This window comes from Protopterus annectens, chromosome 1.part1 (assembly GCF_019279795.1).
Source record: "Protopterus annectens isolate FY-2018-M chromosome 1.part1, PAN1.0, whole genome shotgun sequence".
NCBI lineage: Eukaryota > Metazoa > Chordata > Ceratodontiformes > Protopteridae > Protopterus > Protopterus annectens.
This window is the reverse complement of record NC_056726.1, coordinates 109,303,821-109,319,792: the sequence shown is the minus strand read 5'-3', so window position 1 is coordinate 109,319,792 and position 15,972 is coordinate 109,303,821.

Genomic DNA, 15,972 nt, shown 5'->3' with positions numbered 1-15,972 from the left:
CTGCTAACACTTCTTAGTCCTTTCTGGAGCTTCCCACTAGAGAGCTCACTCGCAGAAGCATACATGCAAAAGAAGGCACTTAGATTCCCCACAGGAATTCTTGACCAAAGACACTAACTTTAAAGGGGAGTGGTCCCCGAGGTCACCCCTTAGGATGTCTTGTTCAGCAAAATATATACACATACAAATCTATACACTGAAGAAGGCCATATTGAATTTGGGCCGAAACCGGTATGTTTGTGAGTTTTCATGCATTTCTGGTAGCTTATCAATAAACTACCATATTGAATTGTCCACCAGTTGCTGGCTTATTTCTTTCAATTGTTCAGCAAAATATTCAAACTTTTGAGACAGAAAGGTGGTTGGTTTCTACCCCCCCCCCCCCGGAGGAGTCATTGTTTCTTGAGGCTTTCCTTACTGGCTTAGCTATGTCCTGGATAGTCTTCTTGGTGGATGAAATAGTGGACCTCATCTCCCACCCAGCTTGGAAGAATCTGGATATCACAGAGCCTATCCCCAAGAGACCAGATAAATACCTCATTGCACCAAAGGGTAGAACCCATTGGTGTAAGGGTCCCCCGGTGGATGCTATGGTGGTAGCAGGCAGTGGCAGTCAAGAAAGAACTTCCTGAGCAGAGTTCTTCTGTCCATCCCCAAAAAGCAAGTCCAGGGATTTGGCAGGTTTGTTAAGTGTGTTTACACATCAGCGACCTTCACCCTCAGATTGTTAACTCCTTGTCACACATCACAAGATATCAGAGGGAATTGATCAAGGAGTTTTCCAATGCCCTCTCAGGGTCCATATCTGCAAAGGACAAGAAGGCTGTTTCTTAACAACTGGCCACCCTCCAGTCCCTATCAGATGCCTCCATGAGACTGATTTCTCATGCCTCAAAGAGCACTTAAAGAGCAGGAGATTCAGGAATTGCTTTAAGAAGGCATGTCTAGATGCACCTTTGTGACTTTGCTGAGCCTTTCAAGACTTCATTCATCAGTGCTTCATTTGATGGATCCACTTTGGTCCTAAGGTAAAGGAATCTCTCTCCAGAAGTGAACAGGATGAGAAGACGTTATCTGCCTTAGGGATACCTTTTTCTGTCCCTCAGAGGACTTTTTCAAGGAAACAGATAGGGGTTAGAAAGATGTGACTCTGCAAGATGCAAGAATCTTACCAGGACTCCTACAGAGACAGATCTCCCCGTGGCAGAGGGGAGAATTATAATATCAGGCATCACCCACATGGCAGAGGAGGCTCGCATCATCAGGACTTCAGAGGCCCTTTCTCTGAAAGGTCCTTTCAGCACCCCTGAAAGGTTGCCTGACTGCTGCACTTTGGAGGCAGTTGGGAGGTGCATATCTCTGCACCCAGAAGCCTGGACAACCATCACCAATGATACCTGCATGCTCAGTATAATGTCCAGATTTTATTACATACCATTTTCCCTTTAACTTCCCAAATGTGCCAAAAAGATTCCCGACATTCCACCCAGTCAGAGGAAAGTGGCAGCCACAGAAATACAAAAACTGCTGCAAACAAGAGTCATCCAAATGGTCCTCTTAGACTTGAGGTTCTTTTAAGTGCCGAAGAAAAACAGGGAGATAAAACTAGTTTTGGATCTCAGCAGTCTGCATCAAATTTGTCAAACACTTAAAGTTCCAGATGGTTACAGTTCAATCCATTCTGTCACTGTTGTGCAAGGATGATTGGATGTTCTCTGTAGAGCTCTAGGATGCATACTATCACATCAAATAGGCAGGTACTCCAGGAGATACCTATTCTTCTGTCTGGGAGCTGGTCACTACCAGTTCAGTGCCCTGCCCTTTGGTCTCACCACAGCCCCCCAGGGTGTTCACCAAGTACATGGCAGTGATTGCACCTCATGTGAGACTGCTAGAATTCCAGGTGTTTCCTTATCTCGATGAATGGTTTATCTCTGCTTCCACCAAGCCTCTACTGATTCAAGCCAGGGCTGCTTGCTCCAACTATGTCTTCAACTGGACATCACAGTGAATGATGCCAAGTCTCAGCTCTCCCCCACTCAAGTCCTGGAATTCATTGGTGCTCATCTGGATACAGCAGCAGAAATCACAAGCTTACTACAGACAAGTTTGAATATATTGCAGAGCCAAGCATTACACATTCTATCTCTTCCTTCCCCTCCAGCCAGGTTAGCCTTACAACTTTTTGGATCTGTGGCAGCATCTGTAGTTCTAGTACCTCTAGCAAGGTTTCACATGAGGGTACTGTACTGGATGCTTGCAGTACAATGGTTGACAGGATGTCACCCTTTGACCACACCGATTTCAGTTGCAAATATTTGTGGAAAACACACAGCCTGGTGGATTCACTCATAAGAAGTTTCTCATGGCTGCCCTTTTATTCTTTCTGCACCCAAGGCCCCAGTGACTACAGATGCCTTTCAATTAGGGGGGGGCATTACTTGGGGGGGATGGTCTAAGGCATGTGATCTCAGTCGGAGGTCAATCTTCACATCAGTGTTCTAGAAATGAGAGTATTCCCATTAGCAGTGCAGGCATTTCAAAATGTTATCCCTCTAGGGATGATTGATATTCAGGCAGACAGAATGTCAGTGGTCTGGTACATCAAACAGGGGGGGAACTAGATCCCACCCCTTATGTTGAGAAAAAAATGAGATTGTGTCAGTGGGAGAGCTCTTCTGGCCACCTTCTATTGACAGTGCCTATTCCTTGGAGGTCCAGCATGTGTTAGCTCAGTAGGTCCATTTTACTCCCTCACAAGTGGTCTCTCTCAATCCATTAGCAGGAGAAATGATATTTCACCTATGGGGCCAATTGTGCTGCGACCTCTTTGATACTCCCCTCAGTTCCAAATGCAGAAGATGCTTTGGCCAGATCCCCCCAGATGCGGAGACAGAGAGAGATTCACAATTGGCTTGCAGGTCTCCTTTATGCTGTCCCCCCCCATTTCTGTCATTCCCAAGTTTCTTCAGAACGCATTTAATTGGAAGAGCAAAGTAGTCCTCATTGCTCCATTCTGGCCTCGACAAGTACGGTTTCCCTTCCTGGGGCCTCATCTAGTTCACCCTCCCTGTGTATTGGGTCCTTGTTGTGACCTCCTGTCTCATCCATCTTGGATACTTCATTCAAATATCCAGACCCTCATGTTGACCATGTTTTCTCCACTTCCAATGATGGCTAAGCTTTCTTCCCTGGTATGTTATATCCTTACATGAACCCAGAAAGATTCTTCTAAAAGCTTTATAAGGGTAAATGTAAAAGATTTTCCATTTGAGCTCTCCAGAGGAAACTAGATCCATTATCAGCAGCTATTCCTGATTTCCTTGCTTCCATTTTCAGTAGTGGAGCTAGTTGTTCTGCATTTAAAGTTCAGCTTGCTGTCATCTCTAATATTCACTTTCTTGGCATCACAGACAGGCCTTTTTCAAAAGTACCATCTGATGATGTAAATCTTTATTCATTCCTTACTGTTAGGACTTCGGTTCCGTCCTCGGAACCGACACGGCCGATACCAAGCTCGCGCCAGCCCAAAACTCTCAACTAAGACCTACCCACAATGCCCCTCTCAGAGTCTCTTCAGATCTTGTTTGCCACATTCCTCACCAGACGTGCCAAGCCTCCTCTCAGCTAAATGTAGCTTTTTTGTGGTTATTTCGAGTCTTTAGTATTTGTTAGACAGTTTTTATCGTCTAAAGTAATTTCTCATTTCTACCTTTTTCATTTCCTGACTAAACCCGACCCATTACCTTGGTAGTTCTTTGTACCATCGTTGGTACTACTCCCTCTCTCCCTACCTTAGTAGGCTCTCCTCTTACCTTTTTGGTATTTCTTAGTACCATTGTTGGTACTCTTTTCCTGCTATCTGTACAAAAAAAGTGCTTTCTTTCACTATCCTATCTCTTGTTGCTAGAAATAGTTTGTGTGATAGTACTACTGTGTTAGAATGGTGGACAAGGCCAAGCTTTTGTTCAAGCAGTGTGATAGGGGTGGGCATAAGATGCCCAATTCTGACAGTCACGCCTGGTGTGTTTACAGTTTGGGCATTGACCACCTTAATGTTTCTTGTGACATTTGTTCCAGCTTCAGCAACCCTACATTGGCTGAATGCAAGAACAAGCTTATCCTAAAGGGCATGCTGAAATCACCCTTCGTGGAGACTCTTTCTGGGACAGAGGTCTCACCACCTCCTAAACATAAGGATGTTAAAAAGCATAAGGAGAAATGGAGGCTTTCGGTTCCGACATCCCCATCCTCCTCAGAACTGAGTCGACACCGGGCTTCTCCTGCACCGTCGGAGCAGACAACTTCGGCACCGGGGTCCCTGTCTTCTCCCTCGGTGCTGTCCTTGATTCTGACTCAGACCCCTTCCACTGTACTGGCCTCAGCAACATCCCCCGTGGTGACGACCTTTTTTGAGAGACAGGATCTGACCACTGTACCTGCATCAGCATCCATCAGCCGCCACAGTGCCAATGACTTACATGGCTCCACTGGTAATGACACCTTCAGTTCTGAAGGTTGAGCACCTTCCCAGAACTAGTCGATATTCTCCATCTTATGACCCCTTTTTGGGACAACAATTTAGTCCTTTTCCTGAGAGACCAGACTCTCCATTGCTAGCATCCTTCAGATCCACCAGGAGTCTTTTGGAACAGGATGTAGTGAGAGTTCTGGACCAGCTTCTGGCAGCTAGAGGATTAACCACCCAGACCTGGCCTTCCCTCCCTCTTGGAATGAAAGCTCTCATGGCTTATTCTTCTGTCTATCCTCTTCCAACCTCCACCCAGGTTTTGGAGACTTAGGTACCGATTGCCATCCTGGTCCGTACTGTCTCGATTCCGACAGTGAAGGCTTCCCTTTTGGCACCAATTACTCTTGGCACCATGGCTTCTTTGGAACTGGTGCACTGTCGGAGCAGTGATTGGGTGGTCAGCACCATGGCACCTAGTTCGGCACCGATTTTTTTCTGTGGCACCATCTACGGCCACTGCTCTCCATGCAGCTGCCATTCCTCTCGGAGCTCCTCATCTGGTGGCTGGCTCCTCGGGGTGGGGTGTGACCCCAGTTCCGAGGTCATCCTTCTCGGTTCTGGACTGCCGTCACTCCTCAGGCGGGCCTGCTTTCCAGTTGATGAAGAGAGTCCTTGCTTCAACAGGCTTGCAGTTGACACCATTGGCATTGGAACCAGAAACCCCTCTACCATGCAGCTATCCCACCCTCCTACTCTGGAACCTCGAGCATGGGAGCTGCAAGATCTGCCTTTCAAGGGAACCCTTTCTCCGGAGTCCTCCTCAGAAGACTCCACTGGGGAGTCACCCCGGAAGAAATTTTGAAAGAGGAGGCATCTTGATTCCCCTGAGGAATGCATCACTGAAGACATCAATTGTGATGAGGGAGAAGGGTCCCCATGGTCTCCCCCGGATGACGTCTTGAGGGGAGACTGGAAGCCCTCCAAATCTTCGGAGCAATCGGTGTTCTTGCAGGCTTTCCGTGCTTGACCATCTACTTCCTGGGTGACCCCACCTGCAGATGAGCTCATTAGACTTATTGTGCTGCATGCCTGGAAGGCCCCAGACAACATAGAACCCATCCCTCAGAGGCCAGATAAAATTTTGTCCACTCTTGAAGACCAACCCAATTGGTCCAAACAGCTGGTAGTCGATTCCATGCTTGTGGCGGTGGCCACCAAGAGGTAAATGGCAGAAGATAGTTCCACTGTTCATCCCCTGAACAGGGAGTCTTGGGCTACAGACAGACTGGGGAAGCGGACCTAAGCTTCAGTAAGCTGTGCCATTTGGTCTCTGAATTACCTGGCACACTTTACTCACCTCCAAAGAGACCTAATTTCAGAAATGCCTGCCTCTTTGGCGGAGGTACTGCCTGAGGAGGTGCGTGATACTGCTGCCTCTCAGCTAGCTACCTTGGAATCAATCTCGAACTCCTCGATGCGCTTGATTTCTCACACTATTGAGGGGGCAGCTTGAGCAGCCGCATCGGGCATCATTACGAGACGGCATGCTTGGATGCATTTGTGTGACTTTGCAGACCTTTTAAATCTTCCTTTGTCAATGTGCCTGTTGATGAATCTTCCCTTTTTTGGTCCCAAAGTAAGAGACACACTTTCACGTATTGAGAAGGACGATAAGACCTTGTCTGCTGTGGGCATATGTTTTTCCAACCCCCCCCCCCAGAGATCCTACTTCAGGAATCAGAGGGGGGGATTGTGGTTCAAAAAGTCCCAAGGATCTTTTTGGGACACTCGTGATGAGTAAAGCCCCCCCCCCGGGGCAGAGGGGGTAACTCATCCGCAAGACCCCCTTTTCGTGGCAGAGGGGGTCTGCATAACCAGGATGCTAGAGATTCCTTCTCTGGTTGACCCTTCCAGCACTTCTGAACAGCGGCCTGACTGCTTTCTTCTGGAAGCAGTCAGAGATCGATTTTCTCTGCACCTATAGGACTAGCAACTCATAATGGATGTGTGGGTGCAGAGAATAATATACAGAGGCTATCCTATCCCATTCAACCTCACTCCCAGACCCATAAAACAAATCCCTGATATTCAACCTGGTCAGAGGGAAGTGGCAGCCTTAGAAATCAAAAAGCTGCTAAGAAAAAGAGTCATCCAACCAGTCCCACAAGACCAAAGAGGATTTGGCTTTTACGCAAGGTTCTTTTTAGTGCCAAAAAAGACAGGGGACTAGGGACCAATCCTGGATCTTGGCTTACTAAACAAATTCATCAAACCTCAAAAATTCCAGATGGTCATGGTACAGTCCTTTCTGGGGATGGACAATTGGATGTGATCTATAGACCTCCAGGACGCGTATTACCACATAAAGACGGACAAACGGTCCCGGAGATTTCTCCACTTCCAGCTGGGAGCCAATCATTATCAGTTCAGTGTACTGCCCTTTGGTCTCTCGACAGCCCCCAGAGTGTTCACCAAATGTATGGCAGTCATAGTAGCTCATCTCCAACTACAAGGATTCCAGGTGTTTCCATATCTAGACGATTGGCTCCTTACCGCCATGATCAGGAGTCTTCTCATTCTCAATCTCTCTTACACTCAAGGCCTTGCTCTTCGCCTAGGTATCACAGTCAACACAGACAAATCACACATGTCTCCAACAAGAGCACTGGAATTCATTGGGGCGATCTTCGACACAACGTCCTGTCAAGCTTCCCTTCATCCTCACAGGCTTTCAAAAATAAGAAACCATATTCAAGTCCTCCTCCCGCAGACATTTGTACCAGCACACCTTGTACTACAACTATTCGGCTGTATGGCAGCAACCATTACCTTAGTACCACTGGCGAGGTTGCACATGAGACTATTACAGTGGCTCCTTTCATCACAATGGTCGATCTTAACCCACCAACTCAACCACATGAATACACCTTACAAACCTTTGCAAGAAAGAACCACAGGGTTCAGTCCTGGGTCCTCTCCTGTTTGGTATCTACTTCTCTGAAGTACAGGCTAACACAGGAGGTCTTCGGCTAACGAAGTTCACAGATGACTGCAAACTAGGAGCCATAATCGAAACTCCTAACAATGTGGACATCCTACAAAAGGGCCTCACTGAGACAGATGCCTGGTGTCAAAGCCATGGCCTCAAGCTCAATGCCAAAAAGTGCATTTTCATCCCCTTTGGTAAAAACTCTGTACCCATGAACTACAACATAGGCGGTAGTATACTTAACACCGAAAGTGTGATGAGACCTTGGGACACAGGTGGACACTAGTCTCTCCTTTGATAGTCACATCGCCACAGTAGTCAGGAAATCCTTCTACGTGGCACACCTCATCACAAAAGGTTTCTCATCCAGAAAAAAAGAGGTCATTGTTCCCCTCTACTCATCACTCATTCGACCCATTATAGAGTACAATGCCCCTTTTGGTATGTACCTCACAAGACATCTGCAACAACTGGAAAGGCCACAGAAATACCTCACAAAGAGGATTGCTAGTCTCAAACAGATGCCCTACGCAGACCGTTTATAAAAACTCCAGCTTTACTCCGTTGCATATCGCCTACTCAGGGGCGATCTCTGCCTAATGTACAAAGCTATGTCAAACCCAGAGCTGTTGGACATGCTCCACTTAAAGAAATCCCAATCCCTCCGAGCAACACACTCTAAGGACCTAAACCTTGTCACCACAATAAACAGAACATACCGGAGGGATAGAGTCCTGTCCCAGAGACTTCCCATACTCTGGAATAAACTACCTATCTATATCAAGCAAAGCTCCTCATTAGCACTCTTCAAGAAAAATCTTGATGATTGGATGGGAAATAGGAAATTCACCCCGGGGATCACCTCTGTGGCTCTGCTCAACAGTAGCACAGGAAAATTATTTTCTTGGGTGGCAAAAGCCAGGGTAACTTTTTGGCTGGGCTTGTATAGGCCCCAGGGCCAATAGCCTAGTACCTGTCTATGAACCTACCTATGGTGGATGAAGCCAGAAACAAATCTTTGGTGTTGACCGTTCTGTCTTCCCCAGCCCAGGGCCACGGTGACCATGGACGCTTCCCTGTTAGGGTGGGGGGCATTTTCAGGGAAAGATGGTCCAAGGCACCTGGTCCCCCATGGAGGCCAATTTTCACATAAATGTCCTGGAATCGAGAGCAGTTCTCAACATTGCAAGCGTTCCACACATCCCTTCCTTCTGGGACCATTGCAATTCATTCAGACAACATGTCAGTCGTCTGGTACATCAACAAACTAGGCGGAACCTGGTCTTACCCCTGTGTCGGGAAGCCATGAGAATTTGGCATTGGGCGATGACTTCCAACTGCTCTCTCATAGCAACGCACATTCCTGGGAGTTCCAGACTTATTGCAGACAATCTGAGTAGGAACAGTTTCATGCCTCACGAGTGGTCCCTCAATCCAATAATAGCGGATCAGATCTTCCGCCGTTAGTGCAGGCCTTGCTGTGACCTGTTTGCTTCACCCCTAAACAACAAATGCAGAAGCTATTTTGCCTGGATCCCCCCTCAGGGGGAGTCACCAAGGGATGTTCTGACACACGATTGACCCGCGGGGTCTGCTGTATGCCTTTCCCCCATTTCCACTCATACCGAAATTTCTACAGGAACCTCAAAGGTTGAGAAGCAAAGTGATCCTCATTGCCCCCGTCAAGTCTGGTTCCCATTCTTATGGCCTCATCTGATTCACATCCCGTGGATCCTGGATCAATTCTAAGGTCTGCTGTCTCATCTTCAGGGATTGATTCACCCCAATCTCCACAGCCTCAGGCTCACAGCTTGGTTTCTCCACTTCCGATGATTGCCAGGCTACCTGATATTTCATCCCCTGTTCGCAAGATCCTTCTGGCTTTGCACAAACCGTGCACCAGAAAAAATGATTCCAGTAAGTGGACTAGGTTCTCTAGATGGGCCAAAGAACATAACATAGACCCATTTTCCATGCCTATTCAGAAGATCCTTCAGTATCTCACGACCATGTTGCACGCAGGATCTTCAACATCGACAATTACAGTGCATTTAACAGCTATTGCAAACTTTCACAGTGGAATTGACAATTCATCTGTTATGTCACACCGACTGTGCAAAACCTTCATGAAAGGAGTATTACATATTAAACCTCCTGTCAAGCCTCCTATAGAACCATGGGACTTGACATTGGTGCTTCAAGTCGTTAACAAGTCCTCCATTTGAGCCTTCTAATTCCTGCGATATCAAATTTTTTTCTTGGAAAACTCTACTTCTAGTGGCCCTTACCTCAGCGAGAAGAGTATCTGAGTTGCAAGCCTTGAGTGTCAAGAGACCTTACTTGATTTTTCATAGGGAAAGAGTGTCTCTACATACTGACCCCTCCTTTTTGCCCAAGGTCATTTCTGGCTTTACCATTAATCAATCTATTGACCTACTGGTTTTCTTTTCCCATCATTCAAAAAGAGGGGAATACCTTATGCATACCCTCAATGTTCATAGGCAACTTTGTTTCTACCTGGACAGCACTAAATCTTTCAGAAAATTGGATCAATTATTTGTGGCCTTTACAGGATCCAGAATGGGTAAGCCTGTTTCAAAAATTACTTTATCTTCTTGGCTCAGAAATGCCATTATTTTCATCTACCATCAAAACGAAGTGTCCTTACCTTCCAAAATAAAGGCTCATGCTACTAGATCAATAGCTACCTCAGTGGCTTTTCAGTCCAGAGCCTCTATGGATGATATCTGCACAGCAGCCACGTGGGCAAGACCTCATATCTTTATCACTCATTACAAATTGGATTTGGCCTCCAGGGGACAAGCATCTTTTGGTTCTATGGTGCTCAGGAATATCCTTCCTTAAGGCCACCCAGGACTCAAGTAGCTGGGGACTCTGTCCTAACAGTAAGGAATGAATAAAGATTTACAACATCAGATAAAGAAGTCATGTCTTACCATAACGTTCCAGCTGTGCTGTAGATCTTTATTCATTCATTATTTCCCGCCCTCCATCCCCCTGTCTGGACTCCTGGTGGACTTCAGGATTTCCTTATTAGTTAAGGTATCTGCTCAGACAGAGGCTCCTACTATCACTGTTATTATTTATATACTATAATGGCGGGCAAACTCAATCTGAAGAGACTATAAGAGGGGCATTGTGGGTAGGTCTTAGCTGAGAGTTTTTGGCTGGCGCGAGCTTGCTACCGGCCCTGTCGGTTCCGAGGACGGAACCAAAGTCCTAACAGTAATGATCTACAGCACAGATGGAACGTTATGGTAAGACATAACTTCTTTTTTTAATTCAACCACCTGTAAAGGACTCTACTCCTCCATGGTATTTAACAGTGCTTCCTCTAGCTTTGACCCAGCCCCCTTTTGAGCTGAATGTCCAGGTGAACTTAAAATTCTTGTCCTGGAAAACTATTTTTCTGGTTGCAATTACATGGGCCAGATGAGTATCAGAATTCCAAGCACTTTCTTCCCAGCCTCCATATCTGTTTTTTTCATAAGGATAAAGTATATCTTTAAACTAATCCTTCCTTTCTACCTAAGGTAGCATTGAAGGCAGCTAACAATCAGTTCATCAACCTATCTGCTTTATTTCTAAAATTTTCCAACAAAGAGGAATACATGCTACACATGTTGGATGTTCATAAATAGCTTAAATTCTGTCTCCATAGAACCAAAGGTTACAGGAAATCAGACCAGTTGTTTGTCTCCTTTTCTAAGGATAATTAGGCAAGGCAGTATCAAAAGAAACTTTAGCCAGATGGCTCACTGATTGCATTTCTTTTGTTTATAAGCCCAAAAGGGCTGACATTACCTAAACCCCCTAAGGCATGTTCCTCAAGATCTGTGGGCAAGCCATCAGTATTCTGGTTCAGAGCTTCCATATATGACATTTTTGCAGCAGCTACTTGCTCCAGTGCTTATACCTTTATTGCTTATTACAAATTGGACATCTTATCGAGGAGTAGGGCGGCATTTGGCTCTGCTGTACTATGGAATACCCTTCCTTGAGGACCTCACAGGGTTTCTCTAGCTGGGTACTCTGTCCCATCAGTTGAGTAGATGAAAGTACAACATTAGATACAAAAGTTATGTACTAACCATAACAATGCATTTGTGCTGTCTGTTTTCATCTTTCACCAACCTCCCTCCTTTCAGCCCCCTTCCTGCTTTGGAAGATTTTCATTTGGGCTGCTAGTAGGTCCTGAGGAGTAATCTCTGTCCACCTTTGCTGAATGATTTCCAGGCTTTATCTGTCTCCTTTCTCACTGACTGTGATTACATTTACAGCATGTTTTCTACTGGGTATATTGTATTCATGCAAGATGGTAGGCTGATTTGAGGGCAAACTCAATCTGAGGTAATTCAGGTGAAGGAGAGGATTATGGGTAAGGGAGGAGCTTAAGCTATGGAGCCAAAGTCTAAAGAAGTAGCCTAAATCAGATCAGAGGTCGGATCTGAGACCCTTCGGTTGAGAAAGGACAAAAACAGACAAAACAGATGCATTGTTATGGTGAGTACATAACTTTTGCATTACATCTATCTCATAGCATCTGCAGGGAGCAGTGTGTTTGGCATTTTGTCTGCAGTGATGCACAATATTTAATGCAGGACTCTCATGTTAAATAGTTTAGTTTGACTCCATTTTAGTTCTCTGAAACTGCTTCTGCCTCATTATTGTTTCAAATTCTCTGCTGTGCTTTTAGTTTGCTATCTGTATATTCTGTTTTCATCCTTAGGTGCGGCTTTCTCATACTTTGTGAAAGGTTCAGAAACAGAAGCCCTCCCAGGGCTTTGTGGGTTTTTATGCTCTCCCTTCCCACCTAGACCTGCAGAGCGTTACTTAAAAGTAAGTGTTGTATCTTTCAATTGTCCCTGATTTTCAGAGACGTACCTGATTTTGACCCTAATTTTAGCTCTGTCGTAGAGTCCAGAGATTTTTTTCTCAAGTAGACAGCAAATGTTGGAGGTGTGATGGGGAAGAAAAGAGGTACTTGGGAATATATTTTCTGGGAGTGCTGTGGGTTGGCGGACTTTAGGAATTCCCTGTGAGATACACTGTCGGAGATGCTAGGTGGGCGGATTGATGTGACGAGGGAGATGATTTTTCTGAGCTATGATAAAAGGATCAGAATTGCATAGACATGGTAAGGCCTTGCTGTGTCTAATTATGGTGGCTGCCAAAAAAAGCTGTGTCTAATTATGGTGGCTGCCAAAAAAGCAATTACTAGAAAGAGGAAATCAAAACAACTATATTAGAACAAGTGAATATAGTAAGAGATAAAACAAATGGAACTGAGATCTTTAGAAAAGGGTAGAAGCAAACTACATAGGAAAAAATGGGAATTGCGGGAACAGTACATACAGTGGAGGAATGAGGTTTAAAAGAAGGCAGGACTTAAATGAGCAATGTAATGGAATATGGAAGTGTTACTAACTGTGCACTAATTTGCCTAAGTGATTCTCTCTGCTTAATTTCCTAACTAATGTTATGTTCGTCCACATATATAAGTTCAACCATATATTTGTCTATATTTAAGTGTTTAAAGTCTTGTTCTATTTGATACTATGTATATATTTTTGTTTTTACATTTTTATCCTGTAAAAGTTATTGTATGTACCTAATTTTGTCTATATCGGAGCTTTTCTCCACAGGACTCCATTGAAAACGGGTTCTTTTGGCCCAATGGACTATCCTGGTAAACCAACTGCAAATAAATAAATAAATAAATGTGTTAACACTCATTTTTTGTCAGTTTTGTTTATAATTTCTGTTACTTGATGTGAAAAGTTTGTATGTAAGCTTAGACTGTAGCTTTTCTCCCTGGGACACTGCTGAAAATGGGCACTGTCCCAGTCAGACCATCCCAGTAAACATGTAAAATAAAATAAATAAATAATGTTTGACTGAAAACGATTGGGTAGATTATAAGTGATGTTTAATGTTTGCAACTGGGAGTGTGTCAGTATAGTTTGTGATGTAAAATACTTGCAACTAGGATTGTGTTGGTGTGGTTTGTTTCCATTTATATAAAGGTATGATCGCTTTTGTCTTAAGTGATGGTTTAATAAAGATATTTCTTGTTAAAAAACATTTAGCTCTGTCCCTCTTAATCTTGCCTAAAATTGGTGACTTGTGGAGCATAGGTGGTGAATTATATTTAATAAATAATGACAATAATTAGAGTAGAGAGAGCTAGTGGCAACTGAGATTTTGCAGTAAGACTTTAACATTCTGTTAGTGTTTTTTTTCCTTCATACAGTGTACTTTGAATCAAGTAGTTTACTGCTTCTAATGTTTAATTCATTTTACTGACCTGTGGCTTTATCATCAAGCTGCCCATGTCTTGTATGCTGTTCATGTACACACTCCTTTGCGCCTTCTATTCTTATTGTCTTGGCTGCTTCACCGTCCCCCTACTCTCATTCGCCAACCACCCTGCCCCATTACTTTTATACACCTCATTCCCCTACCAGAAATATCCCCATAAAGAAGTAGTTATACTGATTACTGCAGCATCTGTATAAACAACGTACTTCTATACTATTGAGAAACATACACCCAAAAAATAAAAATAGCCTTAAATCAAACACTATATGTAACTTAAGATTAGAAGCACTATACCAAGCTGACAAGAATAACATAAAAAGAAGTTGGTGCTTTATTTGGCATCTGTAACAATAATAAGGGAGAAGGAGACATCAGGCAAACAGAGGGACGACCATGGTGATCAGGAAGCTTGACAGCAAGTAAGGGGAGGGCATAGACACAACAGGGAGGGGTAACACCAAGATGAGGGATAGGATGGGATTGCTCAACTGGCGTCCCTGCCTGCTGTAAACCAGTGGGAGCTTACTTGGCACCCTGATCTCCATCACCACTGGTCCCAGGTTCAGATGGTTAAGCCAGATCACAGCAGGAATGTAACTCATTGAGTACCAGGAAAAGGTTCTCTAAGTGCCAGATGCAGGCATTTGGTCTCCTGTCACAAGGTCAATAGCCAACATACCCAAAGTAGAAAGGAAAACATACACACCTACAATATCAAACCCACATACCTTCCCAATAGCTCCTCCCAACTTCATTAACCATGCCTTCTGTTTTCTGCCAACAGTAACCTAGATCAGTAGTAAAGAAAGTGACAATTCCAGTTTCATTGTCCAGTCTCACAAAAGTGTTCCCTTGAAATCCAATACAAGTGAACTTGACTTCCCCACTGTTCTGCAGCTATGGAGTTAGTATATATAAGTTAGGGGAGTATGGAGAGATGATGTCCCCTCACATGGGTGCAGGGAGATTTGCCTCACCTACAGAAAAAAAAGCTTTATCTTTGGTTTGCTGAAAGTGGCATTCATCTTAACCATTTTGCAGGAAAGTGGGACTCACAGAAATTAACATCAGCAAGTTTACAAGAATAAAACTGAAACTGGGGAAAAACATTCATTAGAACAACAGATTTTATTAACAGCAGTACTAACCAGTATTGGAAGAAGGATTTTACTTACTACAGGTGACATGGAAGAAAATTCAGAATGACACAAATCAAACAAATTTTGCAGACAATTCCAAAATACTGCATATTAATGGCAGAAGCATATGTAATGAAATCCCAAAATTTCATGCTGGGATGCATGAAATGAAAGCAAATATTTTAGCATTTTGAGATATATAGTTCAAGACACTTATGACCATGAAAATAAAATCCTACCATACAGAGAAGGTAGAAAAATATCTGGGTGTGTCCTAATAATGGTAGGCAACTTACTGCAATTAAAACTTCACACCAGTCTCCATAATACTAGAAACAGAAGTTGCCATAACAGTAAAAAAATAGCAAGCAACTCTGCTTATGATGTATCTAGTTGAAACCAAGGACATCCATTGGTACCTCTCACTATATACTTGTTCAGTGATTCTTGCATAGGAAAGCTAATACCTCTTGATGACTGAACATACCACAAAACCATCAAACAGCAGAAAATCCAGATTTCTAAATACATTCTCCGGATTCATGCAGCTTTTCACAGTTCTCACCAAGCATGACTATTAAACTGAGACTAGTAACAGCCTCTACTACATCCTTCTCTAAGAATTCAGTGTAACTTTTCATGCTGTGGAACCTTACAAAACCAAACCCTGTGACTTAAAAAAAAATAAATAAATACTTTTACACTCTGGAAGAAAAACTCTCCCTATCTGAGACCTAGAAGTTCTTCACAGATAGGATATCTTCCATACTGAACAAATTTTTAACTACTACAAACTGAGTTCATCTTAAACAAGCAGAAAACACTTAAGACTGCCATACTTTGTATTGTTCAACATTGGAGCCTGTCTCTCTGGTGCAGATGAATGCAGCCCTGACTATGATCTAGGTTACCGGGGTTCATTTAGTGGCCTCTGTAGTAGCGAAGACAGGCAAGGAGAGGGAGGACTGAAGGAGCACAGAATGCTCACCTCTCTTGGGGGGGCGGGATTCTGTTTCACTTGTGTGCACAAC